Source organism: Semicossyphus pulcher, unplaced genomic scaffold (genome assembly GCF_022749685.1).
Source record: "Semicossyphus pulcher isolate SPU_LCO1_2020_fin unplaced genomic scaffold, fSemPul1.0.p SCAF_11, whole genome shotgun sequence".
Taxonomy (NCBI): Eukaryota; Metazoa; Chordata; class Actinopteri; order Labriformes; family Labridae; genus Semicossyphus; species Semicossyphus pulcher.
In genome coordinates, this window is record NW_027211615.1 from 18,917,960 (window position 1) to 18,942,499 (window position 24,540).

At 43.1% G+C, this 24,540-nt stretch overlaps 1 protein-coding gene across 1 annotated transcript in view; it reads right to left on the reverse strand.

Moving 5' to 3' along the window:
• Nucleotides 1-24,262, reverse strand: part of LOC138585022 (kelch-like protein 29) — a 125,625-nt gene extending 101,363 nt beyond the window's left edge. The window contains exon 1 of the mRNA XM_069657237.1: nucleotides 24,206-24,262. The gene's annotated coding sequence lies outside the window, so the exon portion shown is untranslated. The remainder of the gene's footprint in view (nucleotides 1-24,205) is intronic.
• Nucleotides 24,263-24,540: the final 278 nt, after the last annotated feature.

The following is a 24,540-nucleotide window of genomic DNA, read 5'->3' on the forward strand; positions in this document are numbered from 1 at the left end:
TTTTACATAAAGATTGAAAGAGGTCATAAATGGGGCCGGTACACTTTGCAAATAGTGGAAAAGTCATCTAATAGGAATAAACTGCTGGCAGGTTAACAGCAGCGATCACACTCAAAACATACTTTCAGTATTAATCATAATACTGATTATAGATTCAGAACTTTGGCCAGAGGGATGAATTATTTAAACATTAGAATTTATCAGTCAGACACTTCCATCAGCAGCTTTAAAATTTGTTTTATTTCTTTAAAGTGCATTTGGCTGAGAGGGCCGTACAACCAGAAATATATGTTAAATGTATTAATATATGCAGCAAACAAACCCTCCCATCAAAAACAAGGGAGAGATTGAACTGGCAGAGTTTTTCCTGAGAGCAAAATGTAATTACTAAAGCTGCTTATGGCAAAGTAAATAAATAAATAAGCAGTAAAAAGAGTGTTTGCCTGACAAGATGAATAATTTCCTGCCGCAGTTATGGCATCAAATCTCCACTGGACTTCACTAAGTAGCTTTTTTTCCACGGAGGGCTCCTTTCTATCCAGATACAACTCATGGCCACAGCTGAAAGGTCACTCAGTCCCACTGTGGAGTCTAATTACCATGTATTAAACAGCCTGACCCCTCCTTATTTGCATCCACCTCTGTTCTTCCCCTGCTGTTATACTTTTTTTTTAGGTTTTTGGGCAAAGATCATACTGGGTGATTCAGGTGGGGCTCTGCTATTGAAGGTGAGCTCATGGGAAGATTTGTTCTTTTTAATGTAGACATAGACTTTGGAAAAGAAGTATAGACGTAGTGTATACCGGTTTCAACACCGTAACTTGTGTCGCGCTCTGCCACCACATGGGTTTTTCCAAGACTCAACTCAAGTCAGGCAAGATGAGCAGATTAAAGTAGTTTTGTGAACAAACACTAACAAATGGTGAAGCACAACAGGTGGTGAAATACAGTCTAACCTTCTTTCAATCAGAATCAGCTTTCTTGACCAGGTATGTACACATACAAGGAAATTGACTTAGGGTAATGCATTACCCGATATTATATTTGCAATATTGGCCTAACTTTTGAAACTAAGAGGCTAATTAAAGTATATTGGGGCATCCTGATGCAGGAGCTCAGTGTACTTGATTGTATTGGAGTTAGGGCTGCACGATTAATCGAAGTAAAATCGCGATCTCGATTCATACTGCTACGTAATCTCATTTCTAAATGACAACGATTCTGTCGCAATTTCATTCGGAACATCAGCTGCATTAAAACAAGCGCTGCCCCTTTCTCCTGAGTCTGAGCCAAGAGTGATACAAGTAGGAGGGGGTTATATCTTAAGCAAATAGACTTAAAAGTCCCAAATAATAAAATTGTAATTGTTTATTTGTACGTAAAACACACAAAACAAAAATATATTTCAATGTATGTTTTGATGTCCTATCAGCCTGACTAAGTGCTAATGATGCCTGCATTGGGGTTTGTTTTAAGTAATCCAATCTAAAAAAGTTCTTGACTGTCTGACTTAACTTTGTGCAAATAGAAGTGTCCGTCAAAATAATTATCATATTGATAATGGCTCTACTTACTTAATACCCTCACTAACACTTGCAATTTAATTAAGTAGATAAATATGTTAATGACGATTAAATTTGATTTAAAGTTCATTGCTCCGAGATTTGAGGTCTAAATCGGACATGGTGAACTGCTTGTTATTTCACTTTACTTCTCTGTGATATTACAGGCCACAGACAAAGTAACCTGCATCAGCAACATCAGCTACTAAAACAATTAGTTTATCCAACCAATTATGTCCAAACTGCTGAGACAAGTCGAAACATGGTGAGGGGTGGAGCCGTGGGGACGAGGTGGAGGTGGAGGTGGTTAGCTGGTATAATGAGAGTAAATTCACACGGCACATCACAGAGCCAGGAGCCATCTTCAGGGCAATAATGCAATAATGAACTTCTATCAGCAGCACTGGCAGTGTCTGGACTTCATGATTATTACTCATCTGACATCGCAGAGGAGCCTTTACTGACAATATAAATACAGAGTTTAGCACAGCCTGCATAAGAAAACAAAACTGGGCGCAGAACAGTGGCATTGTACAGTCCACAGCTTTGTTGAGTTCACTGGGGCGCTCCAGTGTCTCTTATTGTTCAGAGAGCTGAATATGAGCTTTGATGGAGCAAAACTCTGAGGCTGGCACTGACACCAGAGCAGCAGAGTGGAAACTACAAGAGCTCCCTTTAAAATCCCAGAATCACTTTGACCAAATTAAAATATAAACACTGTTCTACATTATTACTTGTCACACCGAAGCAATAAGTGGGAGGGATTTACAAAAGGCAGAGTAATACCTGCTAATGTTCCTGCGCTCCATGGGGAACATTTTAGCCTGAAATCTCCCTGTAAAGGAGCCTCTACATTTCCACATGGCAGTTAGTGCAGCAGATGGATTTAATCAAACATAGCAAAGAGGTGAAGCTGAAACACTGACAATTCAGAGTTTGAATACAAGTGAGAAAGACATACAGATTTAAGATCTCCCTAACTGGTGTTAGTTTTGTTTTAATTACATTCTAACTATTTGCTTTCTGTTAAAGAAACTCTGATGTTCAAAAGGAAACTGAATCCTGAGGAAGTGCAGCCTGATTAAAGATGCACAGTGGGTGTGAGGCTACACTCGCAGGTTTAATACCCTCAGGCTATTCTCCTTATTTTTTCTAACTCCAGCTTCTCATGATCATTTCTCCAAATGACAGTGAAATATTATCACAGACTCAGGGATTGACGTTACCTCTGAATACTGAACCCTATCAGCTTCTCGCAGTTATAGCCTGGCTCTGCAGCGTACTCCTGGGAAACTCTCATTTCCCCTGAAACATACTGACATTTAAAAAGCTGCACATCTTAGCTGTGCTATGCACACTTTTTATTTTCCTTCACAATTTTCACGCGTAAGCAAAATATGTTGAAATACTAGTAAATGCTGCCATTTTTCTTGCACGTCTGTGGAGCCTCAAAGGGATTCTTGTGTTAATTAAAGCTGTTACAGTCGCTGCTCTGTGGCTGGACAGCAACTCCTGTGGCAGCAGAGACGGCAAATAAAGAAGAGGGCTTTTCTTGTGTAGCACATTCTCTAACAGTCTGATGAAAGGTGGTTCACAGCCTCCATTATCTTTGTGACGGTTTATGAATATCTCAGGAGATGAAAGAAATAAGGCTTGAGGGAGCAGCAGATGGAAAAACTCCATCATGTCTCAAGAGGAACAAACACTGAATCTCTCTGGCACTTTGGCTCTCTGAAGTACACAGGGCGAGCACAGGCGCAGATACACACACCACTTTCAATTTGCAATCATACCCAGCATGCTGAACTCTCCATGTTCGCCTCCACTGTCCTTTGGATTTAGCATCACAGTATCACACTGCCATAAAAGCCAAATTCTCTGTGACATAGTGGAGATTGTTCTGTCCAAAATGCAATCAGCCAAAGTTGCCTCAAGTGCTGATGAATTACTGTGGCTCAGGGAAAGACAATGAATTGTCTTGTGCCTCCGTCGCCTGCCAAACACCTTGGGGTGTTCCAATTAAAGAATATCTGTCGAAGTGTTTACATTATTAACATGACACTGACACTGTTCCAACCCTACTGACCACTCAGCTTCAGAAATAGAAACTCTGTTAGTGATGCAAAAGTCCTTTACAAATTGATCTCCTGCTGTTACGTCCTATTAAAAATGGAGGAGGGAGGGGGTCACCAGGAGTTGCTTTGTTTCAAAGCACCATTCGAAAATGAAAACAGGCTAAATCCTCATGGAGCAGCAGCAGAAACCTGAGTGTTTTGTGACCTCCCTCTTCCCCTCAGTTAAGACGAGAACAATCACATATCAGACTCCAGCAGACGTGCTGACTTTCACATGATGCATTTGTTTACACTCACCCATGTTCACTCACAGGGGTATGGCTTCATTCTCAAAAGAAGAATCATGCCTCTGTTCTGGAAATGGTCATTAAATAGTCATGGGTCCCCCGTGCTGAGCCGACACGCAGGGGTCAGCTAGAGTTTAAGGCTGATCTTCCGTTACGGGACCAGTTCACCGTCATCACATGCAACTTTCAGCACACAATATACTTGAATCTCACTTGGAGACAAACACATACACAAACGTGCGTTCACCTCACTTTAACCCTCGCTGGGTTGTCTGCTTGTTCTGAGTTCACATCACGGTCACCGAGCTGTTTGACGTGTCACAGAAACATGGGATGGGCTCTCACAGACAGACACTCACTGTCTGTACAGTCACTGTAAATACATTGATTGTCACTGTTTATAAAGCTTATAAAAGGTGATGTCATTTGGTAACGATTGATCGTTTTGATTGCTACGTCATTAATAATGACAGCAACAGTTTTGACATGATGTGCACATGCGCACATACCTGGGTGGTACAACAAAACCCTCTACCCCGCTGCTGAAAAAAATCCTAGAGGAAACACTGCTTTCCCCCGCACCATTGTTGTGTTGACAGTTGCCATGAGAACATGGACAGGCGGACCCCGGCAGGTGTCAATCATCAAGGGATCTGCCACGCTTACGTAGTCCTGAGAAACAGCCAAATGAGCTGTTTTTAAACAAAGTTTTCTAGTGGTTCTGAATGTTCAATTTCACTCAGAGTTTTGTGGATACTTCATGACACACTCAACTCCGATATTATATATGCATTTTTCTATTTGAAGCCGAGTTTCCAGGGCCTTTAAATATTCTCATTAGCTGGTTGAGAGATCACAAACACTCCTGCAGCACTGCTACCGCCTGTAACTATCAGTCTAAAAGGACCCACTCGCGCTTTCTTCTCCTCCTGTCTTCATCACCTTCTCTTTTTCTGTCTCCATCCATCAGTTATGAGGCTTCAGCAGAGCGACAGGCAACACCAGCGTCTGAGCTGTCACACATGTGTCTGTCACAGCAGAAGCAGCAGGGAAATGTAGACGGACAGACACCTGATCTGTTGTAAGTAGTGCTCCTCTTTGGGGCGACTGATCCGGGTCGTTCGCATGAAATTCAAGATTAACAGAAGCAACTGTGACATGGCTTGAGCTTTTTCCTCGACTTCTGCTGGATCGACTATAAATACACTAAGAAAATAGTATAATAGTTTCTTTCATGTCCTACCTGTAAGAGAAACAGGTAACAAAAGTCATTTCTGGCTCTATTTCCTGCAGTATCAAGCTGCCAACAATGGGTCTGTTTAGGAGGAGGGTCTGGGATAAAGAGCCGAGAGCAGCAGGAGAGACGAGCAGAGCACACAGCTCAGGGCAGAGGTGGCTCCTGGCCATCCATCTCTAGTTTCAGGATTCAGAGAGTGCTGACAGGTCCGGGTCCCCTGGCTCAGACCTCTGGGCTGTAACCACGGATACCCAGACAAACCAAGAGCTGTCACTCAAGTGGTACCAGCCAGACAGAGTCACAGGAGATGGGACAACAGGATAGTGAGACACAGATGGCTGTGTGTATGTGCTTATATCTTTATGTGTGTGAGAGCTACAGAATATGAGACAGGAAATGCAAAAAGAAGAGAAGTGATCCAGTGAGATATCATCAGTCACTCTAGGTAACACACATGCAGAGGACACAGGAAAAACTGATTCTTGGTACTAAAGAAGATTTGGGGGAAACTGCGGGCACAGACAAACATTCACAAACACTGCTCACATTTCTTTCTAAGAAACAGAAAATGATTCTGCTCTTTCCAAAGGCAGTTATTGATTTGTATGTAACGAACCACAGATCTTCTGTGGATGTAGGCTTCCTCAAATCCTTCTGTCTCTTCATGTAATCCCAGACAGACTCGATGATGTTGAGATCAGGGCTCTGTGGGGGCCATACCACCACTTCCAGGACTTCTTGTTCTTTACGCTAAAGATAGTTCTTAATGACATTGGCTGTATGTCTGGGGTCGTTGTCCTGGAGCACTCCACCGTGCTTTACTGTTGCCTGCAGAGACTCATTATTGTACGGCTCTCCAGCCCTTCGGCAAACAAACTGCCTTCTGCTACAGCCAAATATTTCACATTTTGACTCATCAGTCCAGAGCACCTGCTGACATTTTTCTGCACCCCAGTTCCTCTGTTTTCGTGCATAGTTGAGTCGCTTGGCCTTGTTTCCATGTTGCAGGTATGGCTTTTTGGCTGTAGCTCTTCCATGAAGACCACCTCTGGCCAAACTTCTGCGGAAAGGAGATGGGTGTACCTGGGTCCCACTGGTGCCATGGTGAATCGTGGTATCGGGGCTACATTAATGCTGGCTTTTTATAGTCAGCATGCACGCACTTAACTCCGGCTGATTCACTCAGAGTTGATTGAACTAACTCAGATCCACTGTTCTGAAACCAAAAAGCCAGCAACTTTCAGCTCAGGGTAAGTCAAACCACAGTCCGGGGTTAGACTGAGGGTTTGTTGAACCTCCTTTCTGAAACGGACACCAGATGCATAATAATGTCTATATTTTCCTCCCTTTTTACTCCAATCTTGCATTTCATGTTTTTTCTGAGTGCACGTACTGTATATCTGACTATGTGCTATAGTGTGATAGTAGTAATGTTTAGCTTTTGCTCTGCTCTTATGCCCCGCAGTGTTCCTGGCTGTGCAGCACAGCAAAACTGGCCTGAGAGGTTTGGGAATATTTCCCCCTTACAAAAAGGGCAAATCAATAACGTCTCGGCTGAGGGAACTACTCTCCATATGAAGGTGAGCTGACTCAGCAGTCCCAGCAACCTCAGGGGGGAGAGAGTCGTAAAATATGTTGTTAAGAAACCCTTCGTGGATGCCGTGCTACATACCTTACCAATCCTCTGGTGGAGGAGCGGGAGAGGAGAGAGAGTGCACACACGCTTAACTTGTAAATACAATATGCTGCTCTCTTTTAAGCTGTGAGTGCACCGAGCTCTGTTGGGTTCTCTTTCTTACTCATACTTGCTCTCCTTCAATCTGCTGTAATACAGCAGCCTGGTAAACTCAGGTTTAGCCTTTGCCAAGTCAATCACACTCTACTTTAGCACCGTCTCTCTGGTATGTTTATCATTCCAGCTATCATTACGCTGATGAAATGGATAAGTTTGCCAATAACAGGGTGATCAGGCAGGAGGACGGGCAAGGAGAGGGTGGACATCACAGGACGCTCAGATGTCCTTCAGGCTTGGCAGGAAAGCTGCAGCAGCAGTTGTTGGCAGTGGAGTGTATCAGGTATAATCTGTCCTCAGAAGTCCTGAATCATCGCTCATCACAGACAAGTCCCATCTATTTCCTTTCATCTATTCATGTCCATTGCCTTCATACAAGTGAAATCTGTATCCCCATCAATCTTACATTTAGAGGATAAAGGATAATACAGGTGATTATGAGGCATGTTTGAGCCTTTAAACTACAAATGACATCATTGCCAAGCACTGTCCAAATCATGTCAGTGAAAACTGTTTTCTCTTCCAAGGAGAAGTTTGTTGTTTTGGTTCCTGAAAAACATTTAATTGCAGAGACCTCCGCTTCAGTCATCCATCACACTCACCATAGTTCTTTTGGCCAAAACTCTGCTATTGCTATTAATGTATGGACCTTTAGAAAAAAACTCTCCTTGTTGGTGTGTTGCAAGGATGTATCAAACGTTTACCACCGATTTGCTTAGAAACACTGCAGATAACAGATGTGTCCAAAGAAAATCAAACCCAGGGGAGAAACTGATTGAGAGTAAATGACGTAAAACATGTTAAACATTGGTGGGATCATCGCAGCCTGTGTTCCTGAAGGCTCTGCTGCAGCAACATGAATTCAATACATCTCTTTTTCTGAAGGTGAGCGGCTGTTTTCCTCTCACACAGCTTTAGTTTGGAGGTTGTGTGTTACTCTGCACGGCGAGACTACATCAAACTTTGGGTATTGGGCTTTCACATCAATGTGCAAGAATGACAAAAGTTTCTATTTTGTCATCAAATACAGCGCGAGGAGCAGAAAATAGGGATGCTCTTTATGACGAGCTGAATGTGGCGACGCGCTCCAAAGAAATGTGCAAGATAATATGTCAGGCAGTAATAGCTCATTGCCACATGTTTGGGGCATCCTGGTGGGGGTTAAAGCAGGTCGAACACGGTGTCATAAAAACACACAGAAATGTGATGGTCTGAAAATCCCAAACAACACAAAACTTTAGAGTCAATACCAACAGGAGTATAGTCTCAACTGTTTTTCAAGGGGAGGGAAATTTGGCAAATTTTCCTTGGGACCTCACCCACTTCTCAGATGTGCTGGTCATCCCACTAATGCGTTCTGGCTGATAAAATCATGCAGGATTGTTGACAGTGTGAGAACACTCGGTGCACACAGCCTTTATAGCAGCTGTCTGCTCTGCTGAGGGCCCAGATGAGCCGACCGAGGTGAATATATTACTCTCACTCAGTGAATGTCACAAATGCCATTTCCAACTGCTGAATGTCACAGAGACTGTTGGGGTGACTGCTAACGCCTCGGAGCGCCATGACGTCTTTATTCCTGCTGTTAACATCCTGTATCCTGCTTTTTAAATATCAAACCAAATCCCACTTTGCTTTGAGCCAAATAAATAACAATAAGCCAGAGAGACTGAAGGCAACTGGTTGATGCAATCTTGCTGATTACTGCTGGAACTTTTGGGCATCAATGCTCGACTACGTGTGGAGCTTTTATAACTGGATGAGGAGCTTTGACATGGATTCCTTCCAAACAACATAAGTGGAGGAGCAGTGTGGCTTTATTACAGCAATAGAACAAAGATTGCAAAAAAAAAAGCTGTAATTTGATGGTGGAGAGGCAGCTGATTATTTCCCACATTTTTAGATATGAATGTTTGACGCCAAGGTCATTCCTGCAGCGATCCATACCTCTGATTCTGTCATTCACGACAGCCATACATCAGCTCTTCCACTTTCCCCACTCTATATATCTCTGCATTTGATTAAATGAATTCAGTTACCTGTGTGACAGGAGTGCCAAAACTGTAGCTTCATTTTATTGCAAATCAATTTGGAGCTGATAAGGTTATAACTAGGAAATATCTTAAACCTGACAGAGAGAGCGAGCCCCAGATTAAACTCATCATTGTTTGTTGGATTCAAGACTGATTCAATTATTGCTTCCATTAAAACTGAATCTCCTGTTTAATTAAAGGTTCTTATCAAATCTAAATAACCTGCATAATTGGCTTGAGTATTCTGAGTAATTGTTCAAAGCGCACCGTTAACACCTTCTTACTATATATTGTACTGTATTGCAAACCAGTCAAGGACATTAGAAACATCCATCTTCCAGAGCTGATCAGAAAGGAGAAGCAGGGCTGATGGAGGTGCTGATGGTGTTTCCAGCCAGACACAGAAGAAGCTTATTGATTATCACATAAACTATCTGTATCACAGGCAGCAGCCCACACAGACTGCATGAACAACACTTTGACCTGTCAGGATCAGGTGTGTCAAGCCGAGCTGACCAGATGAGACCAGATGAGCATGATGTAAACGCGGACACACACGTCAGTTATCAGTGTGAAATAACTGATGATGCAGAAAGACGACTACACTCCCTGGAGTGCACATGCAGTCTACTGTTTGTGTATGCAACACATTCAGTCATTAACAGCACAAACTGTAGACCTCAGTGCAATGTGATTTTTTTCCTCGTGGTCAATGTTAAACATTTCTGATCAATACTGAAGCCAGTCTTCTTGTATTGACTTGTTTGTTTCCAGTGCATGATACATAATTCATCAACCATCTAGAAAATCTGCACGCTGCAGAGATTCAGGGACCAAAGCAGCGATCACAGCTCTCTTATCTCCACACACGCTTCATGAAAGGTTGAAAAAAAGGGTCTGAGACTGAGTTCATGAAATAATTAAAAGCCTGATGTGATTAAAAGACAAGACAAGAAAAGAAAGAGTTCAACGCCTCGCCCTGGAGCACGTTAGCCTCCTCAATCTTTCAGTGGAAACTGGGTTTTGGGCCAGAGAGCGTTTTCCCCACAAACACATCACAGACTTCTCCACAGATCAGGGATCATCACACCCCTGCGCTCCATCCAAACCTCAGCCAATAGCAGAAGAGAAACGTCACCGCAGCAGTCCTGGATCAGTGGTCAGGGGCAGTTTCTGTAAAGAGTTGCTCATATCACAAGAGCACTGTACTTCTCTGCTGAACAATCCCTGATATACACGTCCAGCCGCTGACGGGGCTCAAACACTCTCCAGCAGTGATTCATAGACGTTGGTTAATCTGATCAGGGACGAACTGGACACAGCAGTAATAAACTGGAAACTCTCATCAAATCACAACCAAGAGGAAAATAAAGCAACACAGCAAGAACACACAAGCCTGTGGATGCTCATTAATTATGTCATAAACAAATATATTTTACTGAAATCAATAATTAGATCAAACAGTAAGAAGTCCTGTCTCACCATTTTCCTCATTATCTACCCTTTAAAGAATAAAAGAGTGATATACTGTATGTCTAAGCCTTCAAAGAGCAATAAAAGTCATTGCTTCTGAATCAACCTTCACGTTAATCAGACACAGAAATGTAATATCCTCTTACTTATTGAAAACTGCCAGTGAGACCTGAAACTGAAGTGAATTTAAAGCTTGTTTGAGTGGTCGCAGGTAGAAAATGAGATTATGGTGAGGACTTGAGAAATGAGGGAAGCTGCTCGTCCTTCCACCATGTGACTCTCTCGCTGGTTTGTCTCAAAGGAGGAAATAAAACCGCCTGCCAGACATAAAAAATGGTCACTTTAATTAGTCCCATCATACAATATAATGAGACATCTATTTAACATGAGCTGAATTAAATATAATAATCATTAAACAACACTTGCAATAAAGTTCTCTGTTGCAATTGACATTGAAATGTGAAGATTATGGTCATTGTATGGACGTACGTGTTTATGTGAGCCAACATAAACTGTCAGTCACATGAAACAAGAAACAACAGAAAAACTGGTGATTCTTGACACAACAGAAGAGAAGAACTATATATTTTGAATCTGTGTTTGTCAGACGGGGGGCTGCACACCAGCGACCATCCTTCAAAATGACTGAACAGTTTGATATCCTGAGTGCAGCCATTTCTGTGTCCATTATCCAGCATGAACTCGAAAGCATCTCACCTCTGGCTGTGCAGTGTTTGTGCATTATTACAATAGTTCAAAAGGGTTTACAGCACACAGGGAGCCCTGCAGCAGAGACATTTATTCTCTGTTAAAATAAAGACCAGAGATGAGGAAGGTGATGCTGATGTTACTCTGTGTGTCAGGATTGATTTCAGGTGAACTACTCAATTTTATCTACTGCTTCCTAACAGATTCTCATATAACACTAGGGATGCACCGATTGATCAGACGCCGATCAAAATGGTAAATGGTAAATGGATTGTACTTATATAGCGCTTTTCTAGTCTTTGCGACCACTCAAAGCTGCTTTTACACTACATGTCACATTCACACACACATTCATACACTGATGGCAGAGGCTGCTATGTAAAGTGCCCAACTGTCAATCAGTTATCACATTCATACCCGTTGGTTATGCCTCCGGGAGTAATTTGGGGTTCAGTGTCTTGCCCAAGGACACTTCGACATGTAGCTTGAGGGAGCTGGGGATCGAACCTCGACCTTCCAATTAAAAGACGACCGACTCTACCACTGACTCTACCGACGAGCCACAGCTGCCCCAAAATTGGCCGATATGGGCTCTAATTAGGTGATCAGTGATCGGCCGATCACCTTTCAAGTCCCAATCCCTCTAACCAATCACGTGGCATAAAACTTATGAGCCACATTCGCACACTACACCGACCAGATTCATGTTTTTTTCCGCAGTGACAGAGAAGGCAAATAAAACACTCACTTCATGGCAGATGGCTGCAGAGGCGATAGTCATTTGGTTTTGCGTCTTTGCCTCAGACAGGAATCAACTCATGTTCTGAGGCTGAACCCGCGCTCTGCTGGAATTACCAGTGCCACTTCAGCCAAAGTTTAGAAGTTGGGCAACATTGATCCCAGGGTAGTGATCAGAAGTTAGCAAGATTCACTCAATGGATGCAAGCACTCGCTTTACCAGGAGGAAATCCCGGAGCATGCGCTCCTCCTGATCGAGCATCCTAATATAGCCCTGTCATCATCTTCACTCCCCTGTGACGCTGTGGCCGTGCACAGCGAAGAAGACTCCTCACAACAAGCTCATCTTCAAAAAGTGTTTACCAGGATGCAGAGCAGCAAAGTGGGAAATCTTACTCACAAATTCAACCTCAGAGTGTTCCTGTCACTGTCTTCCTGTCTGATTGTTTTGCAATTCACATCTGAACAGGACTGGGACTGTGAGGCAAACACTGAAGCTGCAAATGCTGCTCCAGTGAGAAAGTGAGCGGCCAGCAGACAAGCTTTTGGCTAATCAACTTGAGAACACAGCCGAGCCACAACTGCACTTAGTTCGATTTCAATCTACCTAGTATCTGTTGAAATTTTTTTATCTCCATGCTTCATGCTCTGACGTGCTTGTAGTAGTATCACAGTTCAGCATATTGAAGCAGATAATAAACTCAGTGTTTGTAATGAAGTTTAAACTCTGGTATCATGAGGGCAGTGGGGCATGCGGTGAAAAATAATGAAATTAAGTGAGAGGACACAGCTCTGAGATAAAGAAAAATGCAGGTGCAGAGCGAGCAGAGAAACTGTGAATGAGAAATGTGTCTGTGTGAGTCAAAAGCTCATTAGTACCAAGTCTAGATGAGGTTTGAACAATGACACCACAGATCTGTGAAATCTGGGCTTTATTCCCACCAACAGCAGCTCCACAACAACAGGCCTTGAGCTGCCCAGAGGGTCTGCTTCTGTCCGCTTTACAAGATCCTCCAAAGCAAACAGTTTAGGTGACAGCTGGACTTTCACTCTTTACCATGAAGAGAAGCTTCGTCTCCACTGTGTTTGGAATCTGAGACTGTGAGCCAACAGACACAAAGATTACAGCCCACCAGAGGACGGGGATGTTGTAAGTCTGCTCTCACAGGGAGACTGTTAGACATAGCATTCATTCTTATAGGTAAATTAGATTTTGAAAGCTATGGCTCAGTGGGATACAGCAATATTTATTGAATTTCAAAAACAGAACTTGTACCATAAAAGGAGCTATATTGTAAAAGGTAATGAAAAGAGGTGTTTCCTTGTGGAAGCAAACGGAGGGCAGTGAGGCTGAAACTGCAACCTGCAGGAGGGGTTGAACACTAATGCTTTCTCCAGCTGCTCCACCTTAGACTTATTGTTCCACTGCGCCTATCAGAGAGGGACGGGAGGCCGTTTAAACAGAGCCTAGACCGGGGCCGGGGCAGCTCACCTTGGTCCTCACACGCTCCATTAAACCTGGAGCAGAGGGAAAGTATGAGGTCCTGACAGTTCCTGGCTCAGAGCTCTGCCACTGACACAATTACTAGCCCCTCGTCCCTCAACCATGTTTTCTTACCATGTTTAAAATGGCCGCCTGTGGCCATAAAAATGGATGTAAACAACAGAAAAGCTGCAGCCAAGAGGACTGAGCTTTTAAACACAGGAATTACCTGCTGGAATTACCAGCGGCACTTCGGCCAAAGTTTAGAAATCGTCTGCGCGAGCCCTCTCCCACAGGAAGCGTGTCTGATCCGCAGCGCAGCAAAGCGCTGGCCCAAGCAGCAGGATTCGCGAGATCACAAGATTGCGCGAGAATTGCAAAATCACGCGATAACATCAATGTTAAACTGCAGAGAGACGTTTCTGGGACGCGCCGGAGACGGACCGTGGCGCGTGCTGTGGAATCACGAGCATTGACTTGAATGGCCGCGATCGACTCCAGAGGTCGCGGCGCACACGGAACGCAGCGGGGACGGATCCTGTGGACTTTGAGGGTTAGTGTTTCAGAACTGTCTCTTGTGGACACAGTTGATACAGAGAGCCCCATTTACTTGTGGTTTAATATGATTGCAGAGCCTACAGGTTTCAGCCTATATATTTGTTTATTTCCATTAACGGTCTACATACAGTATGTGCAGCACACTTAATAGCTCTGAACAGTGCAGTTATCAATAGCAATAACACAAAGATCATAATGTATTAATTTCTCTCTCTGTGTTCTGATTTTTAGAATCTTAGAAAGTTTGGAAAAATGCATTTAAATCAGTAATGGGATCGGTGATCGGCCGATCTCACTATTAAAAAATTGGCAATCGGCATCAGCCCTAAAAATCCTGATCGTTGCATCACTAGCATTTGGTTTGTCTCACAAACGCCAACCCCCTTGACCGAAACAAAGCAAATACAAGTCTGCCTCAGACCTCTCACTGGTTTCGAAACATCAACATCTACTATCACTTTAACAAAAGGGTATCAGTGGAATAGGGCTTTGACACGCCTACATTTCTGTCCGATTGTCCTGCAAATCATTTGCCACCAAACAAGTATTTTTTTCCATTTTGTCTAAATGAATTGTTTGCATTGCAGGTCCGATATGTAACTTTCAGAAAATCCTCATTCCTAGTGACACGGTCGGACATTGAGGGAACTGCAGTCAACCTTCTTGTACACGCTCGCGCAGACACTCGCAGGCATGAAGGGGGCATGGGTGTTTGCCGAAGACACACGAAACTGAGCATGCTCAGTCTCGGAACTCACTAGCTCCGTTTACTTTTCACTGACGAGATGTGTTTATTGACCGACATCATGTTCTCCAAAATCAACACTGTTTGTTAGCTGGCTAAGTTATTTGTCAAGCTAGACTGACAACAGTGACATACACACTCGGATAGTATTTTGATGATATTTTTGGTTGGCCATGATAAGAACGTGTTAATGATTAAAGTTTCTGTGTGTACCTGTGTGTGTATTCGCATGAGAATGTGCGGGTAATAAAGTGGAAAAAAAACAGAAGACAGAGCAACAACAAGTTGAGTGATGTGTCAGGTGACTGCAGGTTCAGAGAAAAGTTGAAGCCAAAGCCGGGTAATGATCCTACAGGGGAAAGAAAGAGAAAATAAAAGGGCAGAGAGAGGAGGGAGATCATGGAGAGGCACAGCCTGCAGTCAGCTCCAGCAGAGGGGCCTTGCTGACCCAGATCCAGGCTGAGTGGGGATGATATTAGCAAAGCAATTAAGGGAGATGACAGCCGTCAGACAGGTCACACTGACAGGGAGAGCAGTCTCTCTCTATTGATTTCTCACAACCAAAACAAGAGGCCCCTCTCAGCCCACAAGTGGCTGAACTGGTAAAGACAAAGACAAATTGGTAAAACACAAAGTTTTAAAAGAAGAGTGGGTAGAAGAGAGAGGAAAGTGTGGATATCATGGGTGTGATGTGACGGAAAGGGACAGAGGCTCACAGGTGGGTGACCCTGTCAGCTCTCAGCTTAGATGAGCTGAAATCACTGCAGGCATGTCACAAACTTCATTCTCCAGAGATGATAGGGAAGTGGAACTTTTAGATCACAAACTTTTTCCATGTTTTTGCCAATGGGAATTAAAAAATGATAATATTTGGGGCAAAGTTTGGGAAACTAAACTATTTTTCAGATGTGATGGAGACGAGACATGAGAGTTAATGTACTTGATAAAAAAAAAAATGTTTCCATACATTTAAATGTGTTGTTACATTTCATCACTGTATTCAAACTTTTCTTGGACTGATTCATTATTTTGGGCTAAAACCAGTGTTTCCACATGTCCTGAAGATTTCTGCCCCAAATGAACCGCCGTTTGCCCGCTCTCCTCGTTGAGGAAGACCACTGAAACAGTGACAGGAGTCACAGCACATCAATCACTCCTGAAGTCTTGGCAACCAAATAAACAACAGCAGGATCAGTTTACTCCTCACTGTGTTCTAACGGCTAAAGAGGTTCCGCTCCACATCTGCATCTCCACTGTCACAATGTTGTAGTGAAATTAGCAGGTATTGTGTATCTCACTCTGTACGTTCCTACTCATAAATGCATTGATTGTTGCTGTTTATAAAGCATATAAAAGGTGCAGATGTCATTTGGTAACGATCAATCGATCGTTTTGATCGCTAGCCTCTGTCAATAGTCAGCTGAAATAAATGTATAAAGAAGAATTTGACTCGCAAATGAAAAGCGAAACACTTGGCTCTGATTTGATCTTTCACTCTGACTTAGGTCATTTTCTATAAGATGAACTTGCAAACATGCAGAAAAAACAGAATGACATACAGTATGTGCAGAAACAAACCAAAGCAAAAACTACATTGTAGAACACCTCATAAAAACAGATTACAGTATGGCCACGAACCTTACATCCATCCATACATCATGCTCTATCCCAGCATGCTTTGCTCCAGGTGTGCAGCTCGATGGTGTAGTGTTCAACATGACTGCTTTAATCTGATCTCAGTGGGTGGTTTTGAGTTGAATAACAAGCAGAGGAGGTAGACCAAACTGTACACAGAACCAGCTGAGAGGAACAGAAGTGACGTGATGAGATGAAATGGCAGAAAAAGGTTTGTGACTAAAGGGAACGCATGTTGGCTGCTTTTAAATCCCAGTGTGCTGTCACAATACATTCGGTACAATCTGTAGGAGGCATCTGAAGCAGCACCTGTGAGACAGCTGCACGATTCTGATTCTGTTCTGACACATTTGTTTCTCTTTCATCAGCTTGTCTCGCCACAGAAGGTCAGTATGTATGGAGGACGACGACTTCTTCTTCAGCTGCTCTCCAAAGCCAAGAACACCTGCTCGTCTGAAACCTCGAGTACACTTCAGACAACACGCCAAGCCGCTGGGATGATGTGAATTCTGATTATTTAAGTAAGCATTAGGAGTTAAAACTGAAAGGTGACTTGTTTTTCCTGAGCGATATGAGAGGATTTTAAAGTAGCTTTTCAGGCAGAGTTAAGGGAAACACATTTGGTGCAGGAATGCACATTTTACAAGTGTGTGTGTTAACCTCTGTGAAGCCTCTATAGCATTGCTTTGACATCTGCACTACATGTGGGTCTCAGCCATAAAACTACACGTGAATCCTTTTAATAGTCGTACATGTGCAACAAAAGCACAACCTGCAGATCAAACGGTGGATTACTGACAGAGCCTCCTGACTGCATCATATACGCCTGATAGAAGCTGAAGAACAAATCTTTGTTGTCAAGAGCCCGGCTAAATGTAGAACAGCTAATGACCTGTAGCATGCCGCTAATCGTTCAGCTACTTCATGTCTGTGTGAGCGCTCTCATCTCTGCTCAAAGACTTCTGCAGTAACCATTCACAGAAACGACAGCAGACTCTCAGGTTCTGTTTAAGTGGAAAAATGCACTTTTAGTTTCTCTCTGCCTCGAGCAGAACAACCTCAGTCACGCTTGTGAACGGCACTGTGAAACACCAACAGATACTTCCCCTACATATGTGCAGACAGAGACATGAGCCATAATGAGCTGCACTCTGCAGATGGTCATTAAGGTTTATGTCAACATGAGGAAGATATCCAAATAACAATTTGGCAGATGATACTCGCAATTAATTCAGAGTCAATTTTCCTGCAGACACATTAAACACAGATGATAAGAAGGTACATCTGAGTTCTTTGATAAGAGTCCCTGTTGGGAAATTAATTTCAGCAGAAGACATTTGGTCCCTCACAGATCAGAGATGTAATGAAGGTTAAAAAGGAGTTTTCATACCAGGCAGAGAAATTGCTTCCCTTGAAATGTATCTTTGGAAATCTCACAGACTGTTGCTGCTCACAATGTCAGAGTGTTTTTGAACTGATGCTGGACAGGAAGCTGCTGCTCTGTGCAACAGCTCGACCAGGAAGGCAAAAGGAGAGGTAACTGAATGAAACAATACACTTTACACTAATAATGATCTTACAATAATCTCTTAACTTATAATACACACTAAACTTTGGTATATTGGTCATAACGTCTCTCCATGGCCAGATCTCAGATACACAGTATAAAAATCAATCCGACATCACTTGCAGGGAGGCCGAGCAGCACAAGGGGACGCTCAGGTGGGCATATTCTTTTTGTTAGTTTTTCACCCCCAGGTCAGTAAATTAAGCATTTAACTGGCCTGGTGTGCCAGTAGGATCCACAAGCCCACAATGTAAACAATATAATAGCTCTCCCAAGATTCACAGTGCCGATGGACTGGACTTATTACTTTCTACGCAGAATCCCGCAGTAATCTCCATCCGATGTCAGCATCACTGCAGACACTGGTTACTGTTGTCAACAACACATTACACGCTACTTACTGCACTCGTGACAGAGCAGCTGTCATTCTAGAACATGCTAGTTGACGTTGGCAAGTTACCGCGGACTAGTATAAACACACAAGTGTTATGACCCACGTAACACCCATAGCAGTGTTTCCCACACATAGAACAACAGGAAAAGTCCATCTGGTATCACATAGTGCAGCTTTTAATGAGAGCTCAGAGTAAACTGACCGCTGTGCATGCAGAGTCTATGTGTCAGTCACCTGCCTGTAAACTGTAAACTTGCACGCGACGCTCCGGCCATCACAGATGCGCCTGCTGGTGATTGAGGCAGATGGGCAGTTATGTGAGGTGGCAATTAGTGTGTGTATTCCCGTTATCAGCGGCACCTTGTTGCGGTCAAGTTAGCGCTGTGGCTACATAAACCGACCGTTGACAGAGCGGACGTACCGCTTACTTTTAACGGCTACAGGAAGGGGGAGACGGTAAGATTTTGTTTCATAAAGTTACTCACACAGGCTGATCACGCTAATTAAACATACATTTGAACAGTGTCAGAAATAGGTAGGTACACCTTATAAATAACACAACTGCAGCTATTACTACTTGCATGCAGGTGTCAGAGTTGTAAAAGAAGCCTCTTTATACTCATATAATTATTTTGATCTATTTTTATCAGTTTATAATAGTTCCACAATTGAACACATGTTCAGTAATAAGAAAGAACCCTTACATGAGGAGAAACACAATTTGACTTTAAAATAATACAGAAATAATACATTATTTTAGGGCCAGTGGTTTTAATGGCAGGGCCAGTGAATTTGGAAAGTTACTGGCCCTGAGTGCCAGTGGAAAATTGTGCTCATTGTCAACCCCTGTAACTCCTTTTATTGAAAGCCTGATTTTGTAAAGCTCAGTATTTCTGCAGTTCCAAGTTTCTATTAATAAATTGCATCCAACAGTGTTTAAAAAGGATGTTTTATACTTCAGACATTGAGTTACTTTCAGTGGAAGGACAGCAGAATTTTTTTATCCAGTTAAAAAGTTGTTTTTTTATGTTGAAAAGCTTCAAATAAAGCGATAACAAGTTCAATCGTCTTTCTAAAGCCTATTCAAGCTGCAATGTGCTTTTTGAAATATTGAACAAAAAAAGCTTTTAAAACGGGTAATTTAAACATCACTGTCAGCTCATGATGACATCATGAAGTCGACGCAGGCAGCGTCGTAGCTTTGAAACTGCAAATGACTGAATTTTTATCTTGTGAGTAAAAACTGATCTGACAGTTACTGAAATGATTTTAAACACAGGAGTGTTGTCCTTATTCCACATCTCTCCTCCTCAGTGAGGCACTAAAAATAAAGCAGTTTCATACTTTTCCTCTTCCTGATGATGTGTTCATGCTTCAGTCTCTGAGGGCACTTCAAGGAAAAGAGACACAACACCTCTTAAAGTGGCAGCATGCCCCATTCACAGATATTAGTCTCAATGGCCGGGATAACATCCCATGCTAAAACCCCTGCTGTGTGTGTGTATGTGTGTGTGTGTGTGTCTCAGGCTCTTTGGATTCTACGCCCCTTTAGCCACAGGCCGCCCCCCTGCGGCCTTCACTGTAGGGCATGCAGCAGACAATGCTTCGCTGTTTATGTGACAAGAATATAACCAGATATGTGTGACAGCCGGTGTTTTTGTGAGTTTATGTTCCGCCTCTGTTATGGTCGGATAACAGCGTCTGAATAGCATCTCCGTGCAGCCGAATAAAAACGAGGCAGCCCTTTTTGGGCTGGGTGAGCTGCGACTTCCGCAGGCCGTGCCGTGAAAGGCAGTGGGGGAGGCTTGTGAAAAGTGTGACCTTGCTCCCCGCTTTTTCCTCTCCCTCCTTCCTGCACACCTGATCACTCTCAGCAGCAAAGACAATATCAGACATGCACCACATGGCAGCGGGGTCAAAGGTCACATCATGAGCTACATGACTTTTCTGCTTAGAACAAAGCTTTACTCAGAACTCCTCCCATCATTTTCTGTCTCTACAGCTAAATACACTGCACTTTCAAGTTTTTTTCCCCCTTTGTCAGCAGGTGGAGGCTCCTTCTTGTCTTAATAATGGAGGGAGGGGAAGACCAGCTTCAGCTGACTCACAGTCAGGGTTTTATAAAGAGCGTTTAACATTATATTAAGCTACTCCTGTTGTATCTGACTGATGTTAAAACACTGTGGCAGTAGGGGACAACAAATGACAGGCCATGATCCATGGCTAAAAATTAACATAATTTACAGTCTTTATCTCCTCACAGCAGGACGGTCCATTAGGCAAAGGCAAATGTGTGCACAACCTGCACTTATGAATTTCTGTCCCTGTATATGACGGATAATGTACTATTGTAATGCAAATATAGTAATTCTATGTTCTCAAATATTAGCATTACTGTAACTGCAATTATGGCTATAGATGACAGGTCAAATGGATTGTAATGGAAATTAAGTGCAGGAAGTGTGAAAAAAATCCAGAACTAAACTGACCACATGTGGTGGCATGTTAAAGGGGAGTGAGATGGTAATGTATGTTTGATACATTAAAAAGAAAGAATGTTAGGTGGATGCTCCTCCTGTCGACTACCTGACTGGCAGACCGCAGTATGTGTGCTTACAAAACTGTGTGTCAGACAGAGTGGTCAGCAACACTGGGGCTCCACAGGGGACAGTCCTGTCTCCCTTCCTCATCACCATCTACACCACAGACTTCAACTACAACACAGAGACCTGCCATCTTCAGAAGTTTTCTGACTCTGCTGTAGTTGGATGTATCAACAACGGGGAGGAGGCTGAATACAAGACTGTGGTGAGAAACTTTGTCACATGGTGTGAGCAAAACCATCTCCAGCTCAGCGTGGCAAAAACAAAAGAACTGATTGTGGATCTGAGGAGGGCTAAGGCACCGGTGACACCTGTTTCCGTCCAGGGGGTCAGTGTGGACATTGTGGAGGACTACAAGTACTTGGGGGTTTACTTGGATAATGAACTGGACTGGGCCAAGAACACTGAAGCTGTCTACAAGAACAGCCTGAGCCACCTCTACTTCCTGAGGAGGCTGAGGTCCTTTAACATCTGCAGGACAATGCTGAGGATGTTCTATGGTCTGTGGTGCTAGTGCTATCCTGTTTGCTGTTGTGTGCTGGGGCAGCAGGCTTAGGGGAGCTGACGCCAACAGACTGAACTTACCGATCAGCAAGGCCAGTGACGTTGTGGGGGTGGAGCTAGACTCTCTGACGGTGGTGTCTGACAGGAGGATGCTGTCCAAATTACGGGTTATCTTGGACAATGTCTCCCACCCACTCCATGATGTGCTGGTTAAGCACAGGCGCACGGTCCATTAGGCAAAGGCAAATGTGTGCATAAGCACAACCTGCACTTGAATTTCTGTCCCTGTACATGACGGATAATGTATTATTGTAATGCAAATATAGTAATTCTATGTTATCAAATATAAGCATTACTGTAACTGCAATTATGGCTATATGACAGGTCAAATGGATTGTAATGGAAATTAAGTGCAGGAAGTGTAAAAAAAATCCGGGTTTCAAATCCAAATTACAGGTTATCTTGGACAATGTCTCCCACCCACTCCATGATGTGCTGGTTAAGCACAGGCGCACGTTTAGTGATTGACTCATTCCACCAAGATGCACCACAGAATGCCACAAGAAGTCATTCCTGCCTGTGGCCATGAGACTCTACAACTCCTCCCTCTGAGTGTCTGACACACAGACATCACTTTAAACTGTGCACTGAACTGAACTCTTAATGTACATAAGCTGGATAATTGTGCAATAATTCAACTGTGCAATATGTTGAGAGAATACTGCCTACACTGTTCATTTGTAAATAACTCTTATGTGTAGACTTTTTTGCATTTATCTCTTATTTTATTGCCATATATTTCTCTATGCTTCTCTGTGTCAGAGCAACTGTAAAGCTCAAATTTCCCCTCTGGGATTAATAAAGTGTTTCTGATTTGGTGCTGCAAAGTCCGCTTGAGGCTCATATTCAGCACCACCCTCAAACTTCCCTCCACATCTATGCAGCAGGTCGGCTGCCAGCTGATGGCAACTTTGTCTGAGCGGCTCTGCGTGCTACCAGGAGATGTGTTTTCCTCCTCACAGAAGTTTGTCATCTATCATTACCTGAGGAGGCCTTGAGAATGATTCCTGCAGACAGCTCCAGCTTACTGTCTGGGGGCCAAATGTATTCAGCACACTGCTGCGCAAACAAGGGCGATGATGACCATTACATCCCAGGTATGTGGTAAAAAATAAACAGCTTATTGTGATGTGTTCCAGCCTACACTCAAGAGGCAGGCTTGGGAGGCAGCAGGGCCTCATTGATCATTTGGATGTATATTTATTCTTGTCTTTCCTCACACTCTGCGTTGTTGTTGTGCCTTGCCTGAAATCATCACAGCAGTGTATAAACAAACTCTGGATCACTTACTCGTTTTAGTTTAAATTAGAACAAGAGCATTAAACTGTCTTTGCAACAGATGACTGCGCCAAAGCTGCTGAAAATGCAAGTCTGTGTCCTATTCCAAGCTTCATGTGGTTCAGTTTGTTTGGAGAAAGAGCAGTCGTACCAACTAATGGAAAAACCCCAAACCACTCTGAGCTTTATGAGTACACAGAGACGGATGGTGACACCTTTTAGCTGGCGGGTAACCACAACATTATAGATTAGTGGGTAGATGGCCTTTACACAGATTATCAGGTACAATCAAGCTGTCCTCATCAACTGGTATACTTTGAGAATTTACTACAAAGTTAATCTAGAACCAAACAAAGTGGTAAACACCTGTGGTAAACAAACTATTTCTGCTCTATGAGAGCCCTATTATACTTCAACACAGGATGGACTGCAGCCGACAGAATCACACAAATGCAATGAATATGGTCCACAGCACACACATAAACTGCTTGTGATGACAGGTGAGACTTTTGAAATGTATGCAGCACAAGAGTTAATTTACCAAACTGTGAAAGCTGAATGCAGCATGGACTACCACTGGTGTTGGACCATGTAGGCCACTGTGTGAGCAACTTTGCACAGTGCACAAACACCAAAGAATGATTTTACACCTCAAGCCCCGCAGTGAGGGTTGAACCCGGGCAAGGAGCACAGAATGAGTCCTGTTCATCAGTGATGCATCGACCCAGGACGGGCACACAGACACTAATACACAGACACAAAGCCCAACCCCACCCACACCCACTTGCCTGTTGTGCCCGGTCACCTCACTCAGGAATCAAAGGGAGTATGTCGTTGTAATCAGTCCTCGCAGTGGGCAACCCCATTAATTCAACTCTGTTTCATCAGCAGTGAGCAGACCACCAGAGGGGTCTGTACATTCCTGGGGTCCTGCCTCCAGGAGTAATCCTATCTCTCACTGATTTGAGATCAGGCTCTATCTAACCCCATAATTGCTCAGAGACCTACCTGGTCTCGCTTGCTAACAGAATGTGAGATCTTTGCAGGAGGAGAAACAAAGCCAGACAGAGCTCATTGAGGACACAGCAGGACGTCAAGCTGAATTAATGAGGCCATGTATCAAATAATTCCAGACCATCAACCCCCCACTAAAGCAGGCCAACAGCACAGAACATGAACATATACACACAGTGGGCTCAGTGTATCAAAGGTTCAAGTGCTACACATCAGGAGTGGAACAGTGGAGTTAGTCAGCTTTACTAGTTTATTATTCTTTTCACAATAATAATGTTAAAACAATTACTTACATTGGAATCGCCCCAAAAAATATTTCCAGAAGCATAACAATAAAATAATGAGGCAGAATCTGACTGACTCATATGTTATTGTGCTTTTGTATCACACTGTGTGTCTTGTCTGTGGCATAATGTTTACTGGGACGTAGCATAATGAGCTTTTCATAGCTTACCGTACCTTTGGTCTCTGGTGGATGGGGATGCTCATCACAGACAAATTAGCTCTTTGGAGTATTGCCGTCTACACCTGCAGAAACAATAACAGTTGGTGAGTATGGTGAGGCTTTAAAGCAGAAAATTAAATGAAAAAGTCCAGAAATCTGGCCCCAATATTCCTGTGTTTGCCATCTGTTAATAAAGAAAAAAATCAGGCAGGCCTTTATGGGCAGAAATATGTGTCAGTAGAAACTGAATTTGAATAATTTATATTTGAATTTGAAATGTTCAACTTGAATAGTTGAAATAAAAATTTGTATCACATAATTTGAAATTGAATGTATTAGTTTGAAACTG